At 40.8% G+C, this 26,586-nt stretch overlaps 1 protein-coding gene and 1 long non-coding RNA gene across 44 annotated transcripts in view; one reads left to right on the top strand and one right to left on the bottom strand.

Moving 5' to 3' along the window:
- The window catches only part of ADD3 (adducin 3), a 186,070-nt gene that overhangs the window by 27,484 nt on the left and 132,000 nt on the right, over positions 1 to 26,586 (top strand). For 5 of the 43 annotated variants that reach the window (XM_070221118.1, XM_070221106.1, XM_070221128.1 and 2 more), the window contains one exon: positions 19,634 to 19,999. The gene's annotated coding sequence lies outside the window, so the exon portion shown is untranslated. Of the gene's footprint in view, positions 1 to 19,437; positions 20,000 to 20,576; positions 20,721 to 21,256; positions 21,496 to 21,664; positions 22,169 to 22,383; positions 22,778 to 26,160; positions 26,273 to 26,586 lie in introns of those variants that run through there. The other 38 variants (XM_070221037.1, XM_070221151.1, XM_070220992.1 and 35 more) reach the window with 28 other exon arrangements.
- LOC138915348 (uncharacterized) lies at positions 15,256 to 18,472 on the bottom strand. Its single transcript, XR_011421158.1, has 2 exons — positions 18,343 to 18,472; positions 15,256 to 18,036 (listed from the first exon to the last, which is right to left on the bottom strand). It is a non-coding gene; the product is annotated as an uncharacterized lncRNA (long non-coding RNA).

The raw sequence follows: 26,586 nt of genomic DNA, 5'->3' as shown, positions 1-26,586 counted from the left end.
CAATTTATAATGCAGGGGTGGTTTTCCCCACACCACCAAGCAATTCTTTGACACCAGCTGGATGGCCTATAATTCAACTCAATTCTGACACCATCTACTCTGAGATAATGTCAGATCCCACAGGTTAAGAGCTCAGTCCTACAAGACTGCCCATCACTTCCAACACCAATCACAATCCCAGGTTATCACCTGTGCTTCTGACCAACTGGCTATAGATCCAAGGTTCCAACAACTCCCTCCTTGGGTTCGATTAATGTACTAAAGCAGCTCACAGAACTCAGAGAAACACTTACTTACTAGATTACCAGTTTATTATAAAAGGCTATAACTCAGGAACAGCCAGATGGAAGAGATGCACAGGGCAAGGTATGGTGAGGAGTTTCCACGTTCTTGGAGCACACCACTTTCCCCAAATCTCCACATGTTCACCAACCCAGAAGCTCTCTGAATCCATGCTTGTGAGTTTTTATGGAGGCTTCATTACATGGGCGTGATTGATTAAATCATTGACCATTGGTAATTGAACTCAGTCTTCAGTTTCTCTCCTGTCCCAGGAGATCAGGGCATGGGACTGAAAGTTCCAACTCTCTAATCACGAGGTTGGCTCCACTGGCAACCATTCCCGTCATTGAGCACTGTCCAAAAACCACCTCATTAACATAACAAAAGACGCCTTTATCTCTCTCATCGCTTAGGAAATCCCAAGAGTTTTAGGAGCTCTGCCAGAACGGGGATAAAGACTAAATATATATTTCTTAAAATAAATCACAATAGCACAAGGATAAATACCTAAAAGTAGAATTACTGGGTCAGAGGTATATGCATCTTACATTTCCATAGATATTCTCCATGGACCTTAGTATCAGACAAAGCTGGGACTGAATTTGTGCTCTGTCACTTACTAGCTGTGTTCCTTCAAACAAGTTACTTTATTCATTCTCAACCTCAATTTCCTTAGCTATAAAATGGATATAATTTAAAGTCTATTCAGAGTTGTTTGTGGATGAAACAATATATTTAATTTATAATGGCTAGCAGTAGCTCACATACATTCATCTCTTTTTTCCTCTCCTTTATTATCCCTTGCCTAAATCCTCCTTGGGTTTTGGGGTTTTTTGTTTGTTTGTTTGTTTGTTTGTTTTTGGTGAGGAAGATTGGCCCTGAGCTAACAACTGCGCCAATCTTCCTCTATGTTGCATGTGGGACACCACCACAGCAGGGTTTGATGAGCGATATGTAGGTCCATGGCCAGGATCCCAGCCTGCAAACCCCAGGCCACTGAAGCGGAGTGCTTGAACTTAACCACTATGCCCCTGGACCAGCCCCCTCCTTGGGTTTTTGCAAAGTTTCCATTTCATTTCATGTCAACAAATATTTATAGAATATCTAATACATGCAAGGTTTGACAAATGCTCAGGGGATTCTGAATTTTCTTTTTTTCCAAAGCACAGCCCTTTTTGGAGCTTATAATACCAAACACGAGAAAAAGATCTCTCAGTTCCTAGTATATGGTAGGCCCTTACTTAATATTGTTGGAATGAATAAGCAAAGGAAGGAATGAATGTTGTTGAATGAGCAACACCACCCAGTCTGGAAAGGAGCGCAGCAGAGGCTCTAGCATCATAGAGTGGCACATGGAGTCAGGAGTAATTGAGATGAAGCTTCTCAAAACTTTTCCTCTGAATTTCACCCAGCGGCAAGGGAGGCACTGGAGCTGAAGGCCAAACCATTTGGCTAGAAAAATATTTGAAGTCTTGTGTCTTATCTTGTATTATCACATAAAATTTGTATCCTACTCCGTAACACATTGTTTGCTTCCATTATAAACAGCATCCTTCTCCCTAATCCTAGGATAAAATGGACACTCCAGTAAGATGTACCATATTTATCAGGCGACTCAAGTTCCTCCTGACATGCTCTCAGGGGTGTACATACCTGAGTTTGAGAAGCATGAAATTAAGATGGATGCTGAATGAGCTCTCACTTCATGCTCCACCAACTATCTCCCATCTGTCTGCTCTACACACCCATCTCACACCCTCAGCAGCCTCATTCCTCCCAACTTTCTGCTAAAACTCTCCCCTACTCCTGTTGTCTCTTCAATCCTGGTTTAGTTTTTCTAACTAATCTAAATTTTATTTTGAAACTCCATTACTCAAAAAATATTTAAGAAAAATAACTCAACTGCAAAACTCCTCCAACAACCATTTGAGGTCATTAAAGTCTCATGGAACACTCTTTGTTTATCCACATTGTGTTGGCTTTTTGGTCTGTCTCATCCCTGTCATCTATGACCATAGACTCTTAGCAGGATGTAGCTCATTTCATTTAAATCTTGAAAAGCACCCAAACTAATGCCATAGTCAATTAAGGTTGTTCTGATTCTGAGCACCCATTTAAGTACTCTCCTCTGTGTTTGAAGGACACAGTAAATGGAACATATGTTTTAAATTGCTTCTCCAGAGCTCAGGGTGACTCTGATCTCTTCGCCCACTGCCTGGGCTCTGGGTCAGGCCGTCATCATTTCTCACTTAGATTATTGCTCTAGCTCCCTGCATTAGACTTCTTGTCCTTCCACTCCACAGCTCCCGAAAGCTGGTAGAGTGATTTTTCTAACACAGAGGTCAGCTCATGTCATTCCCCTGCTTAAAATTTAGGTGGCAATGATCTACAACTACATGCAATGACATTGTTTCACTTATCCACATGAGTGAAAAAGCCAAAGGCAAAACAGTACATATGTTAAATAAAGCACGAAACCCGGCAAAACCAACCTATGGTGTTAGAAGTCAGGAGAGTGGCCAACAGGTACATGAAAAGGTGCTTAACCTAACTAATCATCAGGGAAATGCAAATCCAAACCACAGTGAGATATCATCTCATCCCTGTTAGGATGGATATTACTAAAAAAACAAAAGATAACAAATGTTGGTGAGGATGTGGAGAAAAGGGAGCCCTGAAACACTAATGGTGGGAAGGTAAATTGGTGCAGCCACTATGGAAAACAGTATGACGCTTCTTCAAAAAATTAAAAATAGAACTACCATATCCCACTTCTAAGTATTTATCCAAAGGAATTGAAATCAGGATCTTGAAGAGTACTGCACTCCCATGTTCATTATAGCGTTATTCGCAATAGCTGAGATACAGAAACAACCTCAGTGCCTGTGGACAGATGAATGGATAAATAAAATATGGTATTTACATACCACGGTATATTGTCCAGCCTTAAAAAAGAAGAAAGTCTTGCCATTTGCGACAACATGGAGGGACCTGGAGAACATTGTGCTAAATGAAATAAGCTAGACGCAGAAAGATAAATACTGCATGACCTCACTTATATGTAGAAGATAAAATAAACTCATAGAAGCAGAGAGCAGAATGGTGGTTGTCGGGGAAGGGGAGGTGGGGAGGTGATGGTCAAAGGGTACAAACATTCAGTTTTGGAAGATATATAAGTTCTGGAGTTCTACTATACAGCATGGTGACTATAGCTAACAATACTGTATTGCATACTTAAAATTTGTTGAGGGTATATATTATGGTGTCTTTACCACACACACACACACAAACGATAATTATAATACAGGAGGTGAAAGGAAAATTTGGGAGGTGATGGATATGCCTATGGCCTTGGTGGTGATGGTTTCATGGGTGTATACTTATCCCCCAAACTCATCAAGTTGTATAGATTAAATACGTACAACTTTTTACATGTCAATCATACCTCAATAAAGTGGTTAAAAGAAAAAAGTCAGGATAGCACTTACACTTGGCAGGGGTGGAGAGCAGTAGTGATTGGTAGGGATCATGAAAGGGGTTTCTGCGATGTTGTTAGTGTCCCATTTCTTGATCTGGATGCTAGTAAAATAGATGTGCTCAGTTCGTGAAAATCCGTCAAGCTGTACACTCATGTTCTGGGCATTCTTCTCTACGTCTCTTCCTTCAATAAAAAGTAAAAACAAACAAACAGGACTGTTTGCTTCCCTTTAGCATGACACATAGCCTTTCACATATCTCCCTCTTGTCCACCCCGCCTATCATCTTCCCTGATCAAGCCACACCAGATGACTCAATGTTCTCTAAACACAGCATGCTGCCTATTTTTTCTGATGCTGCTCACTTTGAAGGAAGCCCTTCATTGAAAGTCGATCTACCATTTGAGGCTACACTCAAATATCGTCTCCTCCATGAAATTTCCTCTTGACCACCCTTGGCAAAATTAATGGTTTCCTTCTCTGTGCATTCACAGTAATTCCTTTCCTATGGCTGCAGTGACCATACTTTCAATATAAAAGAAACAGGATTCTTGGTCATAAAAGTATGAGTTATACTTAAGGAGTCATTAGGATAGAATACTGGGATCAGGAATGGCCTGGAAAATCCAAGCTGGTATAACACATTGTATTGTATTATATTATAATAATTGTAATTACATTGTATTGTATTATAGTAATTTCTCTGGATTTGTGTTTCCACCTAGACCAGGGGTTCTTAATCTTTCCTGTGCCATAAATCCCTTTGGCAGACTGGTAAAGCCTATGGACCCCTCTTTTTATTTTAATTTTATTTTATTTCATTTTTTTAAGATTGGCACCTGAGCTAACATCTGTTGCCAATCTTCTTTTTTTTTCCCCCCTTTTCTCCCCAAAGCCCCCCAGTCCACAGTTGTATATTCTAGTTGTAGGTCCTTCTGGTTGTGCTATATAGGACACCACCTCATCATGGCTTGATGAGTGGTGCCATGTCCATGCCCAGGATCCAAACTGGTGAAACCCTGGGCCGCTGAGGCTGAGCGCACGAACTTAACCACTTGGCCCCGGGGCCAGCCCCCTGGACTCCTTTGTTTAAAGTAAATTTTTACTGAAGTGAAACAACTATAGGTGCACAAAATATAGATGGATAGCTCAATGAATTTGTACAAAGTGAACACATTCATATTACTAGAATCTTGATCGATAAGTAACCCAAAAGCTCCACACACCTTTGTCAGCCTCCACCCGACAAAAGGGTAAATACCATCCTGACTTCTAACACCAGAGATTAGTTAGCCTGTCGTTAAACTTTATATAAACCGAATCATACAGTATGTTCCCTTTTGTGTCTGTTTTTTTTGTCTGAATCTTATGTTTGTGAAATTCACTCATGTTACTCAATGTAGCAATTGTTTATTCATTCTCTTTGCTGGGTGGTATTTCGTTGTATGAATATACCATTACTGATCTATCCATTCTTCTATTGATGAGTATGTAGTTTGTTTTCAGTTTTTCATTGCAATGAATAGTGCTCGTGTGGATATCCTCATACACGGTAAATACATGTTATGTACTCATTTCAGAACACTATATTTAAATGTGTAAAATAAAATACATTACGAACACAAAAGAAATAATTAATATACAGTTTTAAAACTATAAAACAAAATTTGAGATGTAGTTCTATATGTGTTTCTTTATTAACCCAATTCCAAGATCTTGCAGTGGGTCTAATAACTATTATAATTTTGAAGTAATGTTGTACGTTAATGAAATTTCAGAATTTCTGCAAAACTGCAGTTTGCTATGAAACTGTCTGTGATTTCTGTTGGTGACAAATTCGCATATATTGTGAATACCTCTGTGATTTGTTGTGTACATTCATAATTGAAGGAACGTTAAATCTCAGTTAGAGGTTAGTGGAAAATAGAGATGTGATTCCCCCTCCCAGTTCAGGAAGTCCCTGAATTTACCTCTGATCTAAACTTAACCGCCTTAAAAGCAAGGATCATATCCTAATCATGTTGAAAATTTGGAATCTGACACAAAAATTGGCAAAAATAAGTGCTCGGTAAGTGATTTTTTTTTACATGACAAACTCGTGAATGGCAATAGCAGACTGTGACTGGGCACGTATTCTGTGCCAGGCACTGTGCTAGGCTCTTTAAATGTTCTTCTGGAAATCCTCACAGGAACTTTTTAATTACCGCCCCCATTTTACAGATGAGGAATGGAGGCTTGGATAGTTTATGTAACTTTTCAAGATTTTACAACCAGTAAGTGGCAGGCCAGGAATTCAAACTCAAGTGTTTCTGACCCAAAGCCCCCCAGCTGACTGCTAACTTCTATGTTTTACCACTGACAGTTGAATGAAGAGCTGGATGAATAAGTGAATGAACAAATGGATGAACTTAGCCAATCACACTCTCTCCTCCCCCAATCCTTACAACCAGTGGAACAATTTCAAGAAGCAACTGGCTGGAAATAGTGATGCAGTCTGGTTGCTGAAGAACATTTTATTGTGTGAGACAGTTTGGCCACTTGAAAAAATCAAACCCAAGTGCTCATCAACATCGTTCTTTAATCAACTGAACTGGCGCCTGTCAAATGTTAGATGACAGACGTGTACAGTGCTGGGCTCTAGAAGGCAAGCTCCTGGCCACAGAGCTTTCTTCACAGAATCAGCACTTAACCCCAAGTGCACATATCAGGTTGTTTGTGGAAAATTATCTGGTGACAAAATCCCATCTCTTTTCAAGGAAAGAGCTCATAACAGTCACTCTCCACTTAAAACAAGTCCAAAGGAAGCAGTGGGGTGGTATGAAGGAACCCTGGGTTGCCAGGAGTTCCAGATTCTCCCCTTGTCTTGAGGGCTTGGATAGGTGGGTGTCTTTCTAGGGAATTAAACAAGATGGTCTTTCAATTCTGAGATTCTTTTTATCCAAGGGAAACAAATTAACTTTATTCATTTCTCTTGAAAAGGTATTCTCCAAGTGTGAATTTAGGAAAAGGTAACTAAGTGCTTAAACGTGTGTTTCTGAGCTTAGATATTCTCATTTCATTGTTCTTAAAAATTATACAAATAATATTTACACATGTAAAAGCATTCAAATACACAAGCATTTAAAGTAAAAAAATCAAAGCATCCCTCCCCTTCTCATGCCACTTCTCTAAAGAAAATACTGTTAACATTCACAGTTTCGTGTATAGATTTACAAACTTTTTTCTACATACATACAACATATGTATATCTATATATGCACACACAAATATATATGCATATATATAGACAAATATGGCATTACCTTCGCACATTGTTCTACATCCTACTTTCTTCCTAAACAATGTATCACAGACGTATGCCAGGTTAGCATATCAAAGTCAGCAGCATGTTCCATTAAGGCTGCATAGTGTTCTATTTTATGGATCCATTTTAATTGTTTTTATTATTCTTCTATTAAAAGATTTAGATAGTTGTTTCTTTTGTTGCTATTGCAAATCACATGGCAGTGAACATCCCTGTAGCTATCTTGTTTAACTGCTCATACAAGGATTTTTATAAAGTAGCTTCTCTTAAGTAGATTTGGCTTGATCAAAGGGTCACATGTTTAATTTTTGAAAGTTACGGTCAATTCAAGAGGAGACACTTTCAAGCTTCCGTTCCTAAGGAAACTTTCTATGAGGTTCCAGCTGACTGTGAGATCGGCAGCTGTGGGTTACCTCATTCCTAAACTCACAGAATTCCTTTCACTCCAGTAAAGTTAACATGTTCTCTGAATTGCCAAAATCTCTCCTCTCAGTGCACATTTCAGCTCCTACCCAAACTATCCTTTATTTCAGAAGCAAATGATTTCTTTGTAGCAAAACTCAGAAGCTTCTCATGCTTCAGGGTAAAGAGTAAAATCAATCTCCACTGTGGACTTTTTCCTAATTGGTCAGCATGCAGTCACCTACTTCATTCAGTTCATGTGCAAGCTTCCTCCTCCTTTTCTAATTGTACAAGCAAAAGAATATGTGAATTTATTGGGAAGGGAAATGCAGGGAAGTATATAGGAAGCAATTATTTAGGACAGGAACAATGGGAAAAGATAAGAAAATTTCAGAAAAAAATCATTGTAACAAGAAACTGAAATCATGCCATAAACTCCTCAGGCCTCAAAAATATCGATTTTATTATACTCTAAGAAAAAGAATCCTCTTAACAGTCTTTTCATTAAGCAATCTCTACATGAAAGCATTTTACATAAATTATTTCTAACTCTCCTAACAAACTTGCGGGGTAGGTCACAATTTCTCCATTAGACAGATAAGGAAACTGAGCCTGATCGAACTGACACAATTTGGTGAAGATTTCACAGCTAGTTAAGTGCTTGAGATAGAGTCCAGATTCAGATTCACCTGATTCTCTTTCCACTGTACTATATTATCTCTCTTGCCATCCACGTTGCTAACTCAGAACTTCATAGGAAAGAAGCAAAACCAATGAATGGAGGTCCTGAGTTAGAGAATTTAGCTCAGGATAAGGAGCTTAAAGAAATAATGAATGCTCTTTCATCAGAGGTTGGGTGATTGGTTATCTGTCAGGAATATTGTAAACAAAATTCCGGTGGTGGATCAGAGGCTGGATCAAACGACTTCCAAGTCCCCTTCCAAGTCTACAAACATGTAATTTGTCTCCCACATCCATTTTATAGGTAGGGAAACAGAAGGTCACTATCTTTTGAGACATTTGCTCAAGTTCATAGCTAACTAGTGCAGAACCCAAGCATTGTGGTGACTCTTCCACTGACCTTTCCTCTAGAACACACCTACTTCCAAGATGGAAGACTTCCTAGCACTGCGTCTACATAATTTTGAATCCCTTTTCTCATTAGTTTGTGACTTTGGCTAACCTGGGTTCCATACCTTGAAACCCTACAACAAACACATGATGAGGGCCAGGGAGAGTCATGCCTTTGCTTTCCCTTCCGGTCTCTTCTAAGAGCAAAGGCACAAGGGGCAGCATCATTTGGTGTCACCCTACATTCTCTTTTCTTTTTATGCCTTGGATTCCTAATCCAGTGACAAAAGTATTAATGTTGTATATAAAAAACTAATGGCATGAGAGAAAAGGGGCTGGCGTACTCCCAGAAAATACAAAAGCCAAGCCCAACCAGAGGTATATCCTAAAAAACTGGCAATCTTTTGAAAAGCAGTCAGGGTTGGATCAATTCTACACTCCATTTCACAGAAAAGAAAAAGAAAAAAGACTAAGAAGAGTCTTCAAGAAACGCCCACCTTCTGGGCTGAAGCCTATTGTGTCACAGCCAGATCGCGGGGAGACTGGCTCAGAAAATCCACACGGTATTTGAGGAGTCCCTGAATGTTTGAGAACAGGCTGTTTGAGGCATGTGCCATTCTCTCTCCATACACAGGTTGCTCCGGGATGCCAGTCCCAGACTAGTCTTTCAATTTCCTCCTTGGCAAAGTAAAAACCACCTGTCAGAAAAAGAACCCGCTTTTCCGTGGGTTCCACTCATGCTCCCATCCCAAATCCAGTGGAACAAAGTATAAATCCTTCAAGGGAATTTGAAAACCAACGGACTTGCTCATGCATTTGGAGACTTGACTCAGATTAGATCCCTAAATTCTTACTACTTTACTTAATGTAAAATCTGGGTGAGTAAATTTCTGTTAAGGCTGCTCGAAAGGCTCACTGTTTAGTTAACAATTAACGTCCAAGCAATTTGGTTTCAGGAAAGCTTATTTATTTTGATTACCTGGTTCAGGTGTTTTTCAAAATGCAGTTTTAAACATTCAAAGTGAGCATTAGAAGGGCCTCAAGACCAGGCAGAAAGAAAACCCAAGTGCTGTTTCATTAATTTTCCAAGCAATGTTGGAAGGTGGTAGGAGAATGGGTTGAGAGCCCAGATTCTCGAGCCATTTTATCACCTGGATTAAAAACCCAACCTCAGCCATTTACCAGCTCTTTGGGCAAATTACTTAATTTCTCAGTGCCTCAGTTTCCTTGTTCCTAAACAGAGAAAATAGGATAATACCACACAGGGCTGTTGTAAAGATTAAATGAGATATTTACATGATAAAGCACTTTGAACAGTGCCAGGCACCCAGTAAGAGCTCAGCAAATGTTAGTAATACTGTTTTATATTTTATTGATGAGAATGACCCCCTCACATTTGAAATGAAAATGATTGGCCATGCAAACTCTATATAGATTTATATCCACATTTTGTTGTTTAATTTTCACAAATAGCAACCACATTAAGAATAAAAAATTTAAAAATTAACTAGACTGGTTTTTACAGTCGATCTCCATTTATACTGCATATGATCTGCAAATGATTAGATTTCATTTTTATTACTCCTGTTAAACTATAACGTGCTCCTTATCTCTCCCTGGGTGTGGTTCACACTCAGTGTACTATCTGTTGTGACTTAATTTCAGTAATCACTATGAATGAGATTGTGAGAAACTGGTCTTGTTCAAAGAATATCGCCTATAAGGCATGGATTAAGTCACTAATTTCTCAGAGTCTTAAAGAGTTATAGGTCTTTTTTAAAATGGGGGGAAGGAAGAGGTCAACAAATGACTAGGATTTAACCCAAATGATTAAAAGGACAGGATGTTCTTTTTTCCCCTAGGGGCCACAGAAGGAAATGAGAACTAAATTTAATATTATGAGTTCTCATGCTCATAAATTGATGTCTTAGGTTTATGTGTCCCAGTAATTACGCCCTGCTTTGGAAAGGCTTACCCTGAACGTTTTGTCTGAAGATAGAAATTCAGGAGCTGGGAGTGCTAAGTAGAAACTATGAAATAAGTGTTGAGAGTTTTCATCAAGGTATTTATCTCATGTGTAAACTCAGGTCAAATTTGTGAAGTGGGATTTATGTGTCATGTCCCAGTCACCCTTTTACTTCCTACCTCAGTGGTGAAATTGATGTCAAGGCATGGAATGGAGCCCTTTCACTCTCCTCTGCCTGATGAAGTGTGCTGTTCAGGCTTTGCTATCAGACATTTACACTTTCGTGAAAACTTAGGTTACTGTGTTACTGCTCCCAGGAAGGATTTGTTTTGAAAGCTTTACCTCTAATTATAGATTGCAAGGTTTTTATTGCTATGTCATAGATTATATTGCAAGCAACTGAGACCACTCCAATTAACTTAAGCAAAACAGGGACTTATTGGAAGAATAAGGTTCACAGCTCATAGAACTGAAGGAAAAGATGAAGAATCAGATCTTGGAAAGGACAGGAGCCAAGTCAGTTCTGTGAGATCCTTTCAGCAGTATCTAATCACATACTCCTCAGGGACCTCCCTCAAGATGAACTCTGATCTTCTTAAGTCTTTGTGTCACCCCATCAAGATTCAAATGCTAGGGAGAGAACAAATGTTTGGTCCAGCTAGGGGCCAACCTCATTCACTGGGAGAGCGGAACACCAAGACTGCAGCCATGGGGTGAAAAAAGAATCCACAAAGGAATACTGAAGCACTCTTACAAGAAAAGGAATGCTGCTCAAACTAGAACAGACATTTACATTTACTATAATCAGCAAGTAAAGAATTTCACACACCTATAAACACGTGCGGGACACATACACTTTGGAGATGTGGAAAGAGGGGGACTGTCCCAGCACTTAGGTAGCCATCTTTCTTCACATTAAGCATCCTTCTAAGAGACCTCTTCCTGGTCTCCAATGATAGCATGTGTCAAATGAGATAGGAGGGATGCCAGGATTCTTTCAATGGTTTTCTCTCAAAAGCTTTTAAATCAACACCTGATGATTTGACTGTATTTGAAGCTACTAGAATTCTTAAAGCCACACTTTGCAGTCTTTTGGGATGGTGCTGAAATGTGGCTTCTAAGGTAAATATTTGAATGAACACTAATAGATCTAAACCAGTGGTTTAGACTGTAGACCACTGCCCATCTACAGTGCCCGCTAAAAATGCAGTTTCCTGAGTGCAACCCCAGACCCACTAAAGCAGAGTTCTGGTGGGGAGGAGTTTGGGTGGCAGCTGATTCTAAACTGAATAATTTGCCCAGGTGCTTTTGATGTACACTTAAGTTTGAGACCCACTGAATCAGACACAGCAAATCTCAATATTTTTTGAGCACACACTCTGTGCCAGTCGGTGTTCTAGACTCTGGGGATACAACAATGAACAAGACAAACAAAGTTTCTTGCTCTTTTGAAGATTCTTAGGGGGAAGAAATTGATGAACAAGTACAAAAACATAAATTAGCAAGATAGAGTGGACTAAGTACTCTGGAGAAAAAAAAGAAAGTAATCTCAAGCTTAATATGACCAAACAGAAGTGTTCACTTCTACCTGCCATTCTATTTCTTCTCAAGTCTTCTCTGTCTCAGATAATTGTGTCCCCTTTCACCCAGATGTTCAGGCCAAAGGCCTGGAGATCATTCTAGGTTGATTTCACTCTTTCTCTCCTTTCCCTTACCTTCCATGTGTACTCTGTCAGTAAGTCATGTCAGCTCTCCCTCCAAAATATACCCCAAGTCCATTCACTTCTCCTTTCCACAGCCACGCCCACAGCAAGAGCTGTGATGGATGACTTTAATGGCTTCCTGACTGGCTTCTCTGTCTCTGACCCCATCTCTCTAGAGCTCATTCTCCACACAGCAGCCAGAATAAAATTTCAAAAATAGAAATGAGACCCTCCCCCTCCTTTGCTTAAAACCTCCCCAAATCAAGGTCTCACCCTGATCTACCAGACCTCCCTGATTTAGCCCCCACCCTGCTCTCTAGCAAATCGAGGGCCTCTCTGTCCCTTGCTTTCAGTGCTCAACCACCATGCCCTTCTGTTAGGCCCTCAGACATACCAAGCTTGTCCCTGCCTCATGACCTTTGAACTTGCTTTTCTCTCCAGCTAATGACTTCAGATCATTCAGATCTCAGCTCAAATGTCACCTCCTCAAAGAGGCCTTCTTTGTCCATCCTAACTAAAGTAGCACCTCACCCCCACCCTAGTCACTGTCAATGGGCTGTTTTATTTTCTTCATAGCTCTTAGCATCTGAAATAATCTTATTTATTGTTTGTTTATATATGTTAACATCTGTGTTTTCCCAGTACAATAAAAGCCTCATGAGTGTGAGGATTTTTGTCGGTTTTATTCACTGCGCTGTCGCTAGCACCCAGAACAGTGGCTGGCACATGGTAGCAGTTCAATAAATACCGTTGTCTCAGTGAATGAAAATAAGTAAGTGAATTAATGGAAAGTAACTGGAGGTGGGGCTACTTAAACAAGCTATCAGTAAATGAAAGCTGAATTTTCAGAGTTATGGGTTTGGGAACTATATAAATTCTAACTTTGCCGTTCACAAACTCTGCATTCCATGCAAAAAGGTCTACTTGCTTTTCTACCAACACACCTCATACTTTGCTGTCTCTGTTCATTGAAGAGACCTAGGTCATCCACTCACCATGAGCACAGCCCTGAGCAAAGTGCTGAGGGACCTGTCTCAGAAACTCACATAGATACTTTTGCTTCTGCCACTTCCATCATCAAAGACCTTCTCTGTCTTTCCTCATCACAATTTTGCTCTTCCTACTCAGAGATGTCATCTTTGTTTTCTCCAGCAGAAGTTGACCTCTCTCTTCCCTGACTCCTTTTGGACTCTTTGTATATACTATTTACCCTGACTCTGGTGTACTTATTAAATGTGTGGCTTGGGAAAGTTATTTAACCTCTTTGAGCCTTAGTTTCTTCATTTGAAAAATAGTTTTAATAACTATTAAACTATTCAACAGGATTGATAAGATAATTAAAGATAATATATATAAAATGCCAACCACAATGCTTGGCACATAATCACTCATTAAACGGTAGCTATAACAACTACTATTTCTTCTTATTGTTAATAAAATAATAATTATTAAAATAGAAAATAATATTATTGATTATAAGGTAGATATTTATTGAACGTTTACCATTTACTAGGAGCTTCACACTTATTATCTCATATGTGGTGATTTTGCAATCCAATTGCTTCATACATTTGTGTTTTATTTCCCAACCAGATGTTTAGGGCATAGGCTACATCTTAAGGCTTTTTTAATAATCTTCTCAGTGCCAGACTAGTTCATGATTCATAGCAAGCGCCTAAGAACTATTTGTTGCAAATGATACGATGATATGTAGCTCTGAAATTTAGTGACTTGCGTTATGTCAGAATATAAGCTGATCTGGAAAATCAGATCAATTTGGTTTGCAATTTAAAACTTGGGTTTAGATATGTCAGCTGGTGAAAGCTCTGCCTTGCGTTCAATCAATAAATACTTTTGAACACCTACTATGTGCCACATTCTCTTTTAGGCAACTAGCAAAGTTCCCTAAGATAGGGAAATGATGGCATTCATTTGTGTGTATTTCTGGCATGTTTATAATCTCCATTTTTGCAGTTGCTTATTCCTTCCAAGAGACTGGCTCACATGTTGGAATCTAAGCACTTAGAGAGTATACCAAACATATGGCTTTGGAGTCAGAAAATCTGGGTTTGACTCCCAGCTCTGCTAATTCTTTACTCTGAGATCCTGGGCAAGATACTTATGCTCTCTAAGCCTCAGTCCTTCATCTCTAAAATGAAGGATTTAAGGATCATTATAGGTATGAAGTGAAATAATGCATATGAAGCACTCAGTACTGGCATATTATAAGAATACAAAATATTAGCTATTATTAGATTGCTAGTTCATATTCCTCTACTGAGCATACTAAGGATGCTGGACAAGAAGAAAGCACCTGGAAACTCATTTTTGAACAAGGAGAGAAGGAATGAACTTAAGTCCCATTCTGTGTCAGGCCTTAGAGTATAAGCTCTCCATGGGTTATATCATTTAATCCTCAAAGGGGTTTTATCTTACAGATGAGGATACTAGGACCCAGAGAGGTTAAGTATTTTGCCCAAGGTTATACCATAGAAATAGTAGAGACAGGGTTAGTCCTCTGAATCTCTCTCACATAATGAAAAAGGAGCCACCTGCGTTGCACTCTTCTTGTCTCTGAGATTCTAAAAACACTGCATTGTTTCCGTGGGACAGCAGCGTCCACATTGTGGTGTACATGAGAATCACTTGGGGTGCTTAAAAAATCCTCAATCCAGGGCTCTCTTAAAAGATTCTAATTCAAGGAGAAGGCCCAGGAATTAGCGTTTTAGGAAACACCCCAAGTAATTCTGTTGCAGGTAGTTCCTGATCACATTCTAGAAATAGTGCCATGAGGAGTAAAACAGCTGGTTTCAAGATCATGTAATTTAGATATATACATATATTAAAGACTAGCAGCTGAAATCTTAAGGTATATGACCATGTGATGAAAAGGTATATAGGTAAACTGACGTATTTTAGGTTTCATATAGCACTTGCATACTTTGTATTCATTTTACAGTTTGTCTATAGAGAAACTGATAACTCTTAAAATGATTTTGTATGCGTTTTTATGTTCTACCTATGAGTGGGCCTCTAATTCAGAGTATCTTATTTATAGCAGTTGTTTCTTTTATTTTTAATTTTTTTAAAGATTTTATTTTTTTCCTTTTTCTCCCCAAAGCCCCGTAGTACATAGTTGTGTAGTCTTCGTTGTGGGTCCTTCTAGTTGTGGCATGTGGGACGCTGCCTCAGCGTGGTTTGATGAGCAGTGCCATGTCCGCGCCCAGGATTCGAACCAACGAAACACTGGGCCACTTGCAGCGGGAGCGCGCGAACTTAACCACTTGGCCACGGGGCCAGCCCCAAGCAGTTGTTTCTTTATTAGCAGTTATTTATTTAGCTACAATGATTTAAAAGACTCGCTAAATGAAAAATGAATAAATGAGGATAAACATCTTTAAGAAAAAAAAAAAGAGGAGGACCCTAAGGGTGATATTCCTTTAATGTTGCAGAAATTTATCAGGCCTGATTACTTAAACAGTTGTATAAGGACCTCTCAGATATTTAGCTGAGGAAATTCCTTTAAAATAAACCATATAGGTCACATAGTGCTAATAAAATATGTTGATGAATCCTTGAGTGTTGCCCTGATTATGTCTCCTTAGGGAATGGAGAACTCATTAGCATGAGTTCCATGTCAGTCCTTCCTGTTCTGTTCCCCAAGTACTTTCCAGACAGGCTTGGCATAAAAGGGTGAGCAAAATGTATGTAGCATGGCCAAGTTTCAAATGAATGGCTCATCTAACCCCACTGATTAGATACATGACATTACGTAGTATGAAAAGGCTGTTGTGCTTGAATGAGTTTACTTTTCTGTCCCAGAGCTTTAAAAAGGTAAATTTGGGGGAAGAGATGGAGAAGGACTCTGTATACAAATTCTTAGCTCTTCATACTGACGATGCATATTTCCCAACCCATGGGAAAAGCCTCAGAGCTGAGTTGTTAAATTGGGAGCAGCAGGGTGTGTGTGTGTGTGTGTGTGTGTGTGCGTGTGTGCCCAAACACACACAGGGAGAGAAAGAGAAACCTGTTTGCTTTTTGAAACAATAAGCAGTAAAACAGGTTATTTAGGGTAAAGTCCCTTGAACTAGATAATTGATTTTAAATACATCTGACTATAATAATATCTTATATTTAGATAGTGCTTTGAAAAGTTCAAAGCATTTTTATGTTTATTACCTCATTTGAACTTCACAACCACTTGTGAAGTAGGTAAAGCAGGTATTATAATCCACCACCACCACTTAAAAGATGGATGAACTGAGGCACAAGCATGTCAAAAAACTTGTTTTAGGTCACCTAACCAGTTGGTGTCACCACTGGAAGCAGAGCACCAGAATTTTGAAACTTCAGCTTGTGTTTTCTTGGCAAACAGTGTCTCAGCTACTGCTTGATCTGCCCAGAGTTCATGTGGAGATTTGTGGCTACAATTTAATCAGAGAATACAAATCAGGCATGCCTAAAGAGCTCTACAGAAAAGAGATTGTTTCTCTTAGATCATGACTGTGTTAGAAAAGGGAGGTAGAGAATGGAGTCAGTTGTTTTAGACAATGCAAATTACAAACAAACAAAAACACTTTGTAATCAGTTTCTGGATATTTTGGGGGCTATTCATTCATTAATTCGTGTATTCATTTTTTAAAGTATCTATTGAGTGCCTTTATATAAGAGACTGTGCTCAGTGCTTTCAGGAAGGTACAAAGAAATGCTTTTAATTTGGGGGGGGTTGCTTTGAATTATACAGATAATTGCCATTTTTTCATTGTCCATTACCACCTGGTAGATGAAATGATATGCCTTCTTTGCAGAAGAGCAAGATAAACAAAAACAGATGAAGAAACTGGGCAATGAATTTTCTTCAATTCTCTCCCTGAGGGAGGCTTTTTAAAAAATTTTCAATCTAGGTAATAAATTGTCCCGCCAGGTAGACAAAACACCAAGTTTGCTATGTCATCTAACATAACAGACTTTAACTGTAATATCCCCTTGAAACTAGGGAAAATGGGCTTAGGTTAGTGCCAGCTTCCTTATTAGGAACACCAGATCAGGATTTAAGGGAAAATCTTAGTGTCCAGCCCAAGAAGCAACTTCCAAAAAGCATCTCTGAAGGCCAGAATTAGGTCTCTGTACAATACTTTCCCCTGTCTGGCTCCAAAATGAACTTTTCCTCTTGGCAGGCATGCTTGAGGATGTAGACAAAAGGGAACAGAGGCACCAATGGGTGCAAGGAAACAAGTGACAGAGTTGAAGGCCCTGTCAATTGGGTGGAAGATAAGCAAGAGTTTGCAAAGGAATGTTGTGAGTCTCCTTGGAGGTTACTTTTCTTTTTTTTAAATATGTCCCTGGACAAATTTCTTTACTTTCTAGCATAAACACCTCCAAACCCGAAGGAAAAATTTGTGCTAATGTTTACCCACACTATAAGTACTTGTTTGATATATTTCTTTAGTTTATACTACATGTACACAAATAGTGTCACTGAGTGAAACAACCTTTTTTTGTTGTGACAGGTCCTGTAGCCCCCACATGCGTATGTGAAACCCACATGTGTTATTTATTTGCCTTGTGTGTGTATGAATAATGAAGACTCAGAGTTAACCCTAGCTCTGTCTCTGTGTCCCCATTCTGCTTCTGTGGGTTTCCGTTTTTTCTGCTTGTGAAATTTCAGGGTTGGAGTTGGTGAGCTCTAAACTCTGTTCCAATTCTACCATCCAACGATGCTCCAGTTTTAAAATGTTTTTGTTGCTATTAAACATACGTTATGCACTCCAGTCAATCCATATCCTTAGCCACATAGTAGGCTACTGCTTCAGGAAAATTGGTCACAGTTATCTACAAAATCATAAATCAGATAAAGTTAAGTTTATTCACTTTACAAAAATGATTATTTTATTTGCAAAATAATTTCCGAATAGTGGTAAATCACAAACTCTAGTTATATATTTAAAATAAAAATTTATCTTTAATCCAAGATTTCAGGAAAAGTAATTGAGAGGGAGACATACATGCATTAAATAACAAAAAATATAAATGTATAAATATCATAAAACCATAGTATTTTTGAACGCTAAAGGAAAATTTCAATCCAACTTTCTCATTTTACAAAATAGGGAACTATGGCTCAGAAAGGTTACTTACTTGCTCAAGATCACAGAGGTAGTTAACAAAGGCTGGGCAAAGAAAATCAGTTGCAGAATATTTTCTGTATTTTTCTTTATTCATATTTTGAGACCACACCTCTTCATTTACCTATGAAGAAAAAAATCACAGATGCTCAGCGCTTACATGAAAGAATATTATTAAAAATAAAGTTTAGGGGGGCTGGCCCCGTGGCGGAGTGGTTAAGTTCGCGCGCTCTGCTGCAGGCAGCCCAGTGTTTCGTTGGTTCGAATCCTGGGCGCGGACATGGCACTGCTCATCAAGCCACGCTGAGGAGGCATCCCACATGCCACAACTAGAAGGACCCACAACGAAGAATATACAACTATGTACCGGGGGGCTTTGGGGAGAAAAAGGAAAAAATAAAATCTTAAAAAAAAAATAAAATTTAGGTGCTGGCCCGCTGGCACAGTGGTTAAGTTCCCATGTTCGGCTTCTTGGCGGCCTGGGGTTCGCTGTTTCGGATCCCGGTTGGGGACATTGCACTGCTTGACACGCCATGCTGTGGTAGGCATCCCACATATAAAGCAGAGGAAGATAGGCACGGATCTTACCTCAGGGCCAAGCTTCCTCAGAAAAAGAGGAGGACTGGCAGTAGTTAGCTCAGGGCTAATCTTCCTCAAATAAATAAATAAATAAAAATAAAATAAAATAAAATGTAAAGTTATAATGCAGACTCTCAAGTTCCTCATGTGTGCACACATCAGATTTTAATAGTCTAAATGGTAGATTCACATGCATTTGAGGTAAATTAATCTACTTAGAAGTTTTTGAATTTTTCTAAACTTTGAATTGCCACTGAAATAGTATAGTATTCTGCTATTATTTTCTAAATTATTTTAGATATTATTTTTTTGATTTTTCTATAAGTAACATTGTGATTTTTATAACATGAGTACATATTGACCCCTATCAATAATATATTTTCTAATACTGACATTCACTCAAATTCCAGGTATGCTTATAAGTGTTAGTAGGACTTGACTCCATTGCTCCTAGTCACATAAATAAGTTTTATTATATTATTCCTTTCACATTCTTGTATTAAATACTAAATAATCTTCTTTCATGTAGTTATCATTTTAGTGCAACGATTGAAAATTAAATACGAACACAAAATACCAATCAACTTGAAGGCACACCGCTTTATTTTTGCCTTGGACCCCAATGTTTGAAGTTAGCAGGGCTCTTTAAAACCAATGCTTCTAGCATTTCATTGACTCACACTGAATCGGATCACCCAGTTAATTTTAACCTTGACCTCCCACAGCTGTACCGCTTTACTCAGTCCAAAAAAACTCCCTGCTTCCACCCTTTCTGCCTCTTATGAAGCAACAGTGGAGAGGAAAAACAAAACCCATTCCTTTAAGAAAGATTCCGCCTCTTCTGTTAGAAGCAAGCGCCTAATGGTAATTGTGGAGTCTCGAAGTCACACACTTTACTACTCAGCTTTGGGAGAAGCTGCTGCTGCTGCAGCCGCCGCCGCCGCCGCCGCCGCCGCCGCCGCGGCCGCCGCCGCGTCCACCGCCGCCGGTCTGAGGCTGCAGTGGGTTTCTGTGCAGCACTGCAGAATCCACACCTAGAAGACACACACGTCTACTACCCTGGACACAAGAAAGCCTTGGATCTTCAGCGGGTAAGCAGATCTTTTATCCATGTTGTCCGGAAACTGTGGGAAAGGGAATGATCGTGGAAAAGATTGCTCATCAGACATGCCTAAAACGGATTATGTTAATTTGTCTTCCTTTGGGGGGGTGGGGGGTCTAGATTTGTGACTGGCAAATGCCCTGTACAGCAGAGACTATTGTCTGATATGTGCGCTTAACATACTTTTTTTTCTGCTATTCATAAAAAAGCTAACGATGCATGCAAAGCTTGTCATTTTTTGCTTTTTAAATGCAAGAAAACATCCAGCCACTCCCAATATCTCTCTCGAATACTGCAGATATTTTAAAATGCCAAATAAAACGACAGGCTGAGCATTTTCTAAATATTTTCTCCCCAAAACCAGGAAGCCTTCCCCAGATCCTTTAGGGGTATTTAAAAATCATAAGGCATGGCTAGATTTTGAACAGATGGGAGATGGTGGTAGACTGAAATTTCTATCGCCTTAGTCCAGTGGGGAGAGAAAACGAGGATAAACGAATCACAGTTTGTGCCAAGACAAGATTCATTTTCCACACTTCATATGTGGGAAGAGGAAACTACATTTTAATTAGCACATTTTTAGGGAAGAGGGAGGAGATGAAGATGAGGGGGATGGCGTGAAGTATTTGAGGGGGAAGAGAAAAGTCTGCAGAGGAGGAAGGAAATGAAGTGGACTGTCGCCAGTGCCTTGGAAACGAAGGCAGATAAGGGTGGGGAGTGAAGTTTGCTGTGTGTATTAGGGTGAGGTTGACCCAGGGGACCATGAATAACCAGAATGGCGCTCGGAGGGGTGTGCTTGCGAGGGGATTCGTGCCGTGGAGGACATGTGTGCGGGAGGGATGTGCAAGTCGTGGGTGGCAGAGAAAGATTTGCGTTACTGGGAGGTCTATTTCGAGAATAGGTTGGGGTGAGAAACGCGTCTGGGCGGCGGGGGTGGGCGGCCCAGTGTCACCTGTGGATGGATCCACATCCCTGCAATTGCGTGTTGCAAAGTTTACTCTGCCTGGATTCGTTTTGAAGGCTGGTGGCGCCTTGACTTTTCAATCCTGAGAGATCGGCTCTCATAAGGTCACAAGCCCAGAGGCCAAAGTAGGGGTGGAGACCCTCGACGGGTCCCAGTGGAGCAAGACTGAGAGAGCCCCTGCCCTGTCCCTCTGGGGAGATAAGAAGGCGTAGGAGGCGCCCCCACAAGCAAACGCTTTAAGAAGAATATCCAGGCCCCTCCTATGGGGGGCGTGCGGAGGTTGAAGCTTAGTAGCGGCCTCCCCCTAAAGACCCAGCAGCCAGTGTGGGAGGCAGAGGCTGCCCCCAAAAGCGGTGCCTCAGCTTCGGGAGCGGGGGGCTCGCTCAGGTTAGGGCAGGCGACATTTCCGAGGTGCCCCTCCTCCCCCCCGTAGTCGGGTTTCCGTCGGGGTCGTTTCCCCCTCCGACCCTCATGGGACGCCGCGGATCGGAGATGCATAGCTGGAGAAGGACGTTGAAAAGGTGCCAGGCGGCCACCCTGCGGCAGGCCCTCCCCGAGGCGCGACCAGTGGACCCCCGGGGCCCCGTCTTCATACGCTGGGTGCTAGCGGGCGGGGAGGGGGCCGCAGGGGGCGGGGCCGAGGCTCCGAGGGTAGCGTGGGGCCGCGAGGGGCGGGGCCTCGAGGAGGCTGGGCGAAGAGCGTCCTGTGATTCCGAGGGGCGTGGCCAGGACGCTTGGGGGCTCGAGAGGCGGGACCAGAGGCGCTCGGGGGCTGCGAGGGGCGGGCCTGTAGGGGGTGGAGCCAGGGGGGCGCTTGGGGGCCTAAGGGCGGGGCTTTAGGAGGCGGGGCCGGGGGGACGCTCGGGGCTCGTTCGGCCAGTCCCGCCAGAGCGCGAGCCGCCTGCCCGTAACGGTCGCCAGGGCCGGGGGCGGGAGGGGACGGAAAGGGGTTTAAAGTATCTTTTCAAGAACTGAGAGCGAGAGCTAGAGGCATCGGCGACCCAGGTGTCGCCGCTTCCTGCTCCACAGGGCTCGGCCCCAGGTCCCTCCCTCCTCACGCCCGCTCCCCTTCTGCTCTCTCCTCTGGAGCCTTTCGGAGCTTAAGAGGCGGCGGCGGCGGTTCGGGCGGCCCTGCAGCCCCCGCGGCCGCGGAGAAGGAGGAAGGGCGGCACAAAGCCGGCTGCGCGCTGCGAGGTAATCCTGAGGGGAGAGAAGGCGCCGCCGTTCCGCCCCTCCTCCCAGCGGGGACGGCGGGCGCCCGCGCGGGCTGGGCTGCGGGGACCGTTCCAGGGGGTCTTGCGGGGCCGAGGGGACTTCCTATTGGCTGCCCTTGCGGCCCCAGGTGAACCCACCCTCCCCAGACCCCGCCAGAGGCGAGAATGGGAGGCTTGGGCTGGTCCGAGGGGAGTGGACTCGCGGGGGGCGCCGCCGGTTTCCCCGGGAGGGCGGGCAGTGCTAAAAGCGTCGAGCTAGCTGAGGTTTCGCAGATCCGGGGCCCTTAAGCTCTGAAGGTGCGCTCCAGGAGGCTGGGAGGTTCCCGCGCTTGGAAAGGTGGACGGAAGGGAGGGAGCGCGGTTTGTTTTATTTTCCTCATTTAAAAAAACTTTTGTTACGAGTCGAAAGTGTTCAACCACCTTTCTCCCGTAATGCGCGTCCCCATCCCCCCAACACACACACCAGACACACACACCCCACCCCTACAAACGTATACACGTTAGGTTGCGCTTCCTGCCCGGGGTGACAAGCAGAGTTGGCGGCAGGTCCTCTTTGCTGCTGTTTGGGGCACGTCCATCCTCTTTGGAGGTATGCTAATATAGCTGAGGCAAGACCACAGAGATAGGAAGAATAAGCTAGGCCTCTATTAAAACAGCATGAATGGCCTCAGGTGAACTTTTTTTGTTGCAGAGATTTAATTGCAAGTAGGTGCCTGTTTAAAAGGGGAACCTAAGTAAAACCACTAATTTCTTTGGCACATGTGCTGTTGCAATTAACCTGCTTAGAGTAGTATGGAGAGAAATGGAATTTAACTCAAGCAAGAGGCTTTGAGTGGGGATTATATGTAAATTTGGTGGAGTTGATAAGATTCTGGGAGTTGGAACCAGCTACATAAACGTGTGTGCACGTTTATGTTCAATTACACGACATTTTAGATTTAGCGGTATGAAATGGTTGCTTTTCTTGGAATGGAGTGCGTCTACATCATGCCGAATACATCCTAATTTTGCCTTTAGAAGACTTCTAATGAGGGTGATGTTAAAGACAATAAGAGTACAGCGTAATTTGTCGTTTTTAAGTTAAGATGCTTGACTATTAAAAAAGTTTATGTAATTAGGGTATGAGACTGACTCATTTATAGGGTTAAATTACTTTTGGAGCATATGCATAAAGATTTTATATCTAGGTCTCAATTGTATTATAATTGTATTGTAACTCATTTTCCTTTGCTTAAATTGAGCAGATTAACTTTGCAGAGGAAAGACCAGAAAAAAATGGCCACTGTTGCTACGTTTAACTCTTCATCTTTGCAAAGAGTTCCCTCTGTGCTAACTTGTAAAATAGATCTCAAGTGCTGGCATGTTGGTAATCGTTGCTTTTAAACCAAAAAAAGGGGGATGGGGTTGTATCCATTTTGACTGTTAAACATAATTTAAGAGTTCTTGAGATGGTTATGAGGCATTCAGTATGTTGCAGCTTTTTACATGTATGATATCAGGAAATGTTTGTTGGTAAACATTTGACATATGACATAGGTGAGCATATGATACCTGGGAAATATTTTGCACAATAGAAGGATTATATTTTCAGAATATAAGTTTTATGTTCTGAAAATGAATGAGAAAGTTATATTGTACACTTTGCTATTTCTGACCCCTTTTTAATAATGTTATACTGGGATGAATGTGAGTTTTGCTTAATGATGTTTAAAGTGTGGATTTGATCTTTGTGAAACCAGAATGTCATTTGAGACTTTGAGGACATAGCATCAGCATCAGCCCACCTCCTACACACAATCCTAAAACTAGTTACAGGGTGGAGCCCAACTTCTGAGGTTGTGAGGCTTCCTGAAGTAGGTTTATCATGTGTGAGTGTTTTTGTCACACCCAAGGAAATATAGATTATTAGCTGTTTAAACTCGCCTATCTCAAAACAGTTAACAGTTCTGGGCAGCACTTATACATATCATCGGGGTATGAGAAGCACTTCTATTGAGGGAAGAAATCACATAAAAGCATAGACCCCCAACTCTGAACAAATTGAATTTGTAGCATGTTGGGGAGTGATAATATCAGAACCTTAACTGAGTTGTTGCATGTAAAGTGCTTAGAGTATAGTCTGGTACTCAGTAAGTGCTTTGTGTGTTTATCATCATCATTATATAAAATGAAATTTTTTGAAGACAGTTGTGTCATGCTACCCAGCAAGTGAAGACTCAGCAAGTATTTGTAACAGCCAATATTTATTTGCTCAACCTCTATGCCAGGCACAGAGTTTTATATGATTTAATTTACCTAATCTTCATGACAACCCAATGACTAAACAGACGTAGAGAGGTTAAGTATTTTGCCCAAGGCGTAGAGCTGCTAGGTGGCACAGGCTGGTTCTGAACCCAGAGTCTGGCTCAAGAGTGAGCCCATGTAACTAGTGGGCCCTGCTGCTGTTACACTTATGGTAGTAGTTTCAAATTAATGAAAGGTCTTCACAGTATCCCCAAGACTACAGGTGTGCATGTGTCTTGTTTAGCCACACCCTCCTGTGTTAATACTATCAAGAGGTTGTATTTAAATCTGAAGGGTGGTGATTAATCTGCATTGAGTAGAATCACCTTTTGACTTTGGAAGAGGATTCTCTTTTGATTTACACAACATATGCTTAGGTACAATGCTAGAATTTGGGCTGGAGTATGTTATCTTTTTAATTACTGAAGATATTAAAGTCTTTCTTGTTTTTTTAAGCTTGCCAGGTGTGTAGGGTTCCAACTGGCCCAATAGGCACTAACACCCGTTGGAGATACTCTGGTTCTGAGCTAAATCAATGGGCCGGATCATCTCCTTACCAATACCATATCAACCTGAGATGGATTTTAACTTCCGTTTGTTCTAAATTCCACCTGAGTTGCCTCTTAAAATTAGCCTTACGTAAAAAGATGTAACTTGTGGCTTATACTGTGTCACTCACATGTTTAGAGGAACTGTGTTGCTGCCTCATCAGCGTAGTTGATAGGTAAAGCAAATTAATTGTAACCTAAATTAGGAGCTATGTTAAGTAATGTTTAGAATTATTGTAGAGAGCTGATATGTCCTTTGTTGACAATTTAGTGAAATGTAATGTTAGGACAAATTGTTCAAAAACAAGCATGCGTTGGGCCAGCCCTGGTGGCCTAGTGCTTAAGTTCAGTGTGCTTCACTTCTCTGGCCTGGGTTTGGTTCCCGGGTATGGACCTACACTGCTCTGTTAGCAGCCATTCTGTGCTGGTGGCTCATGTACTGAAAAATAGAGGGAGATTGGCACTGGTGTTAGCTCAGGGCGAATCTTCCTCAGCACTCCCCCGCAAAAAAACCCGAAAAAACCAAGCATATGTTGAATTAAGAAGGCTCAAGCTGTATTGAAGACACAGGTGACTAATCTGTTTCTCACACTAAATAAACACTAATTTTTTTTGCTATAATTAATATTCAGTGCTGTTTCAGATTCCTTTGGAAATATTAAATATGTAGAGTTTGAATAGAAAAAATTTTAAATATTTAATCAAGGGTGCTATTCTTCCTTTTAATCTTAGACACCCTATTTGAAATTAATTGTGTTCATAGACTGTGTCATGTCATTGAGATTCAAAATGAGTGCCCTAATACTTTATTTCATATCTTCTATGTTAATGTTTCATCATTTGATCTTGGGGTCCATGCCAGAGTATTTATAGATGAGATTGTTATAAAGCCTTTCTGGTTCTACCAGTGACTAAATTCTCTTGGTCAAAAGCCAAGACAATCTCAAATTTTTACTCTAATGGGTTGTATATATTAAGAATTTTCTCTAAATCATAGAGGTTAGAAGTCTTTCATTGTGTCTTGAAAGAAAGTTTATCTCTTATATATAATAATTAGATGAATTTAGTTATTTTTTTTCTTCTAGCAGTAGGTAGTTATGGACACACATGCGTGTAACTTGGGGGATATCCTTCTTTTTAGGTAAAGTTAGAAATTATTCACCTGGCTTCACGCAATAAATATTTGAGTACCAACAGTATGCATAGAACAACAACCTAATTGAAAATTAACTGAAAATGTTGGAGAAAAAAAGGTTTGTGGACTTTTTGTTTATTTATTTCACCTGTATTTTAATAATGTTGATCTTTTATATCTGGACAGATGTCAAAATAAAGTTCAAAATTAAGTGAATTGGGCAGTTGAAAACATATTTCAGTGTTAAGAAAGTACTGTTTAACTTTCCCTAAAGACTTAAATGATAACATAGATAATGAGAATCAGAGTCTCTTGTTTCCTTAAACTGTTCGGTATCTTTGAAAAGCTGCGGTAATAAACTCTTTCAAGTTTCTAGGACATTACTTACTATGCTGAAGGAGCAATTCAATTTAGAGTATCCTAGAAACCTTA

This window comes from Equus caballus, chromosome 1, assembly GCF_041296265.1.
Source record: "Equus caballus isolate H_3958 breed thoroughbred chromosome 1, TB-T2T, whole genome shotgun sequence".
Classification (NCBI taxonomy): Eukaryota; Metazoa; Chordata; class Mammalia; order Perissodactyla; family Equidae; genus Equus; species Equus caballus.
The sequence above is the reverse complement of the archived record's forward strand: the minus strand, read 5'-3'. Positions and strand labels throughout refer to the sequence as shown.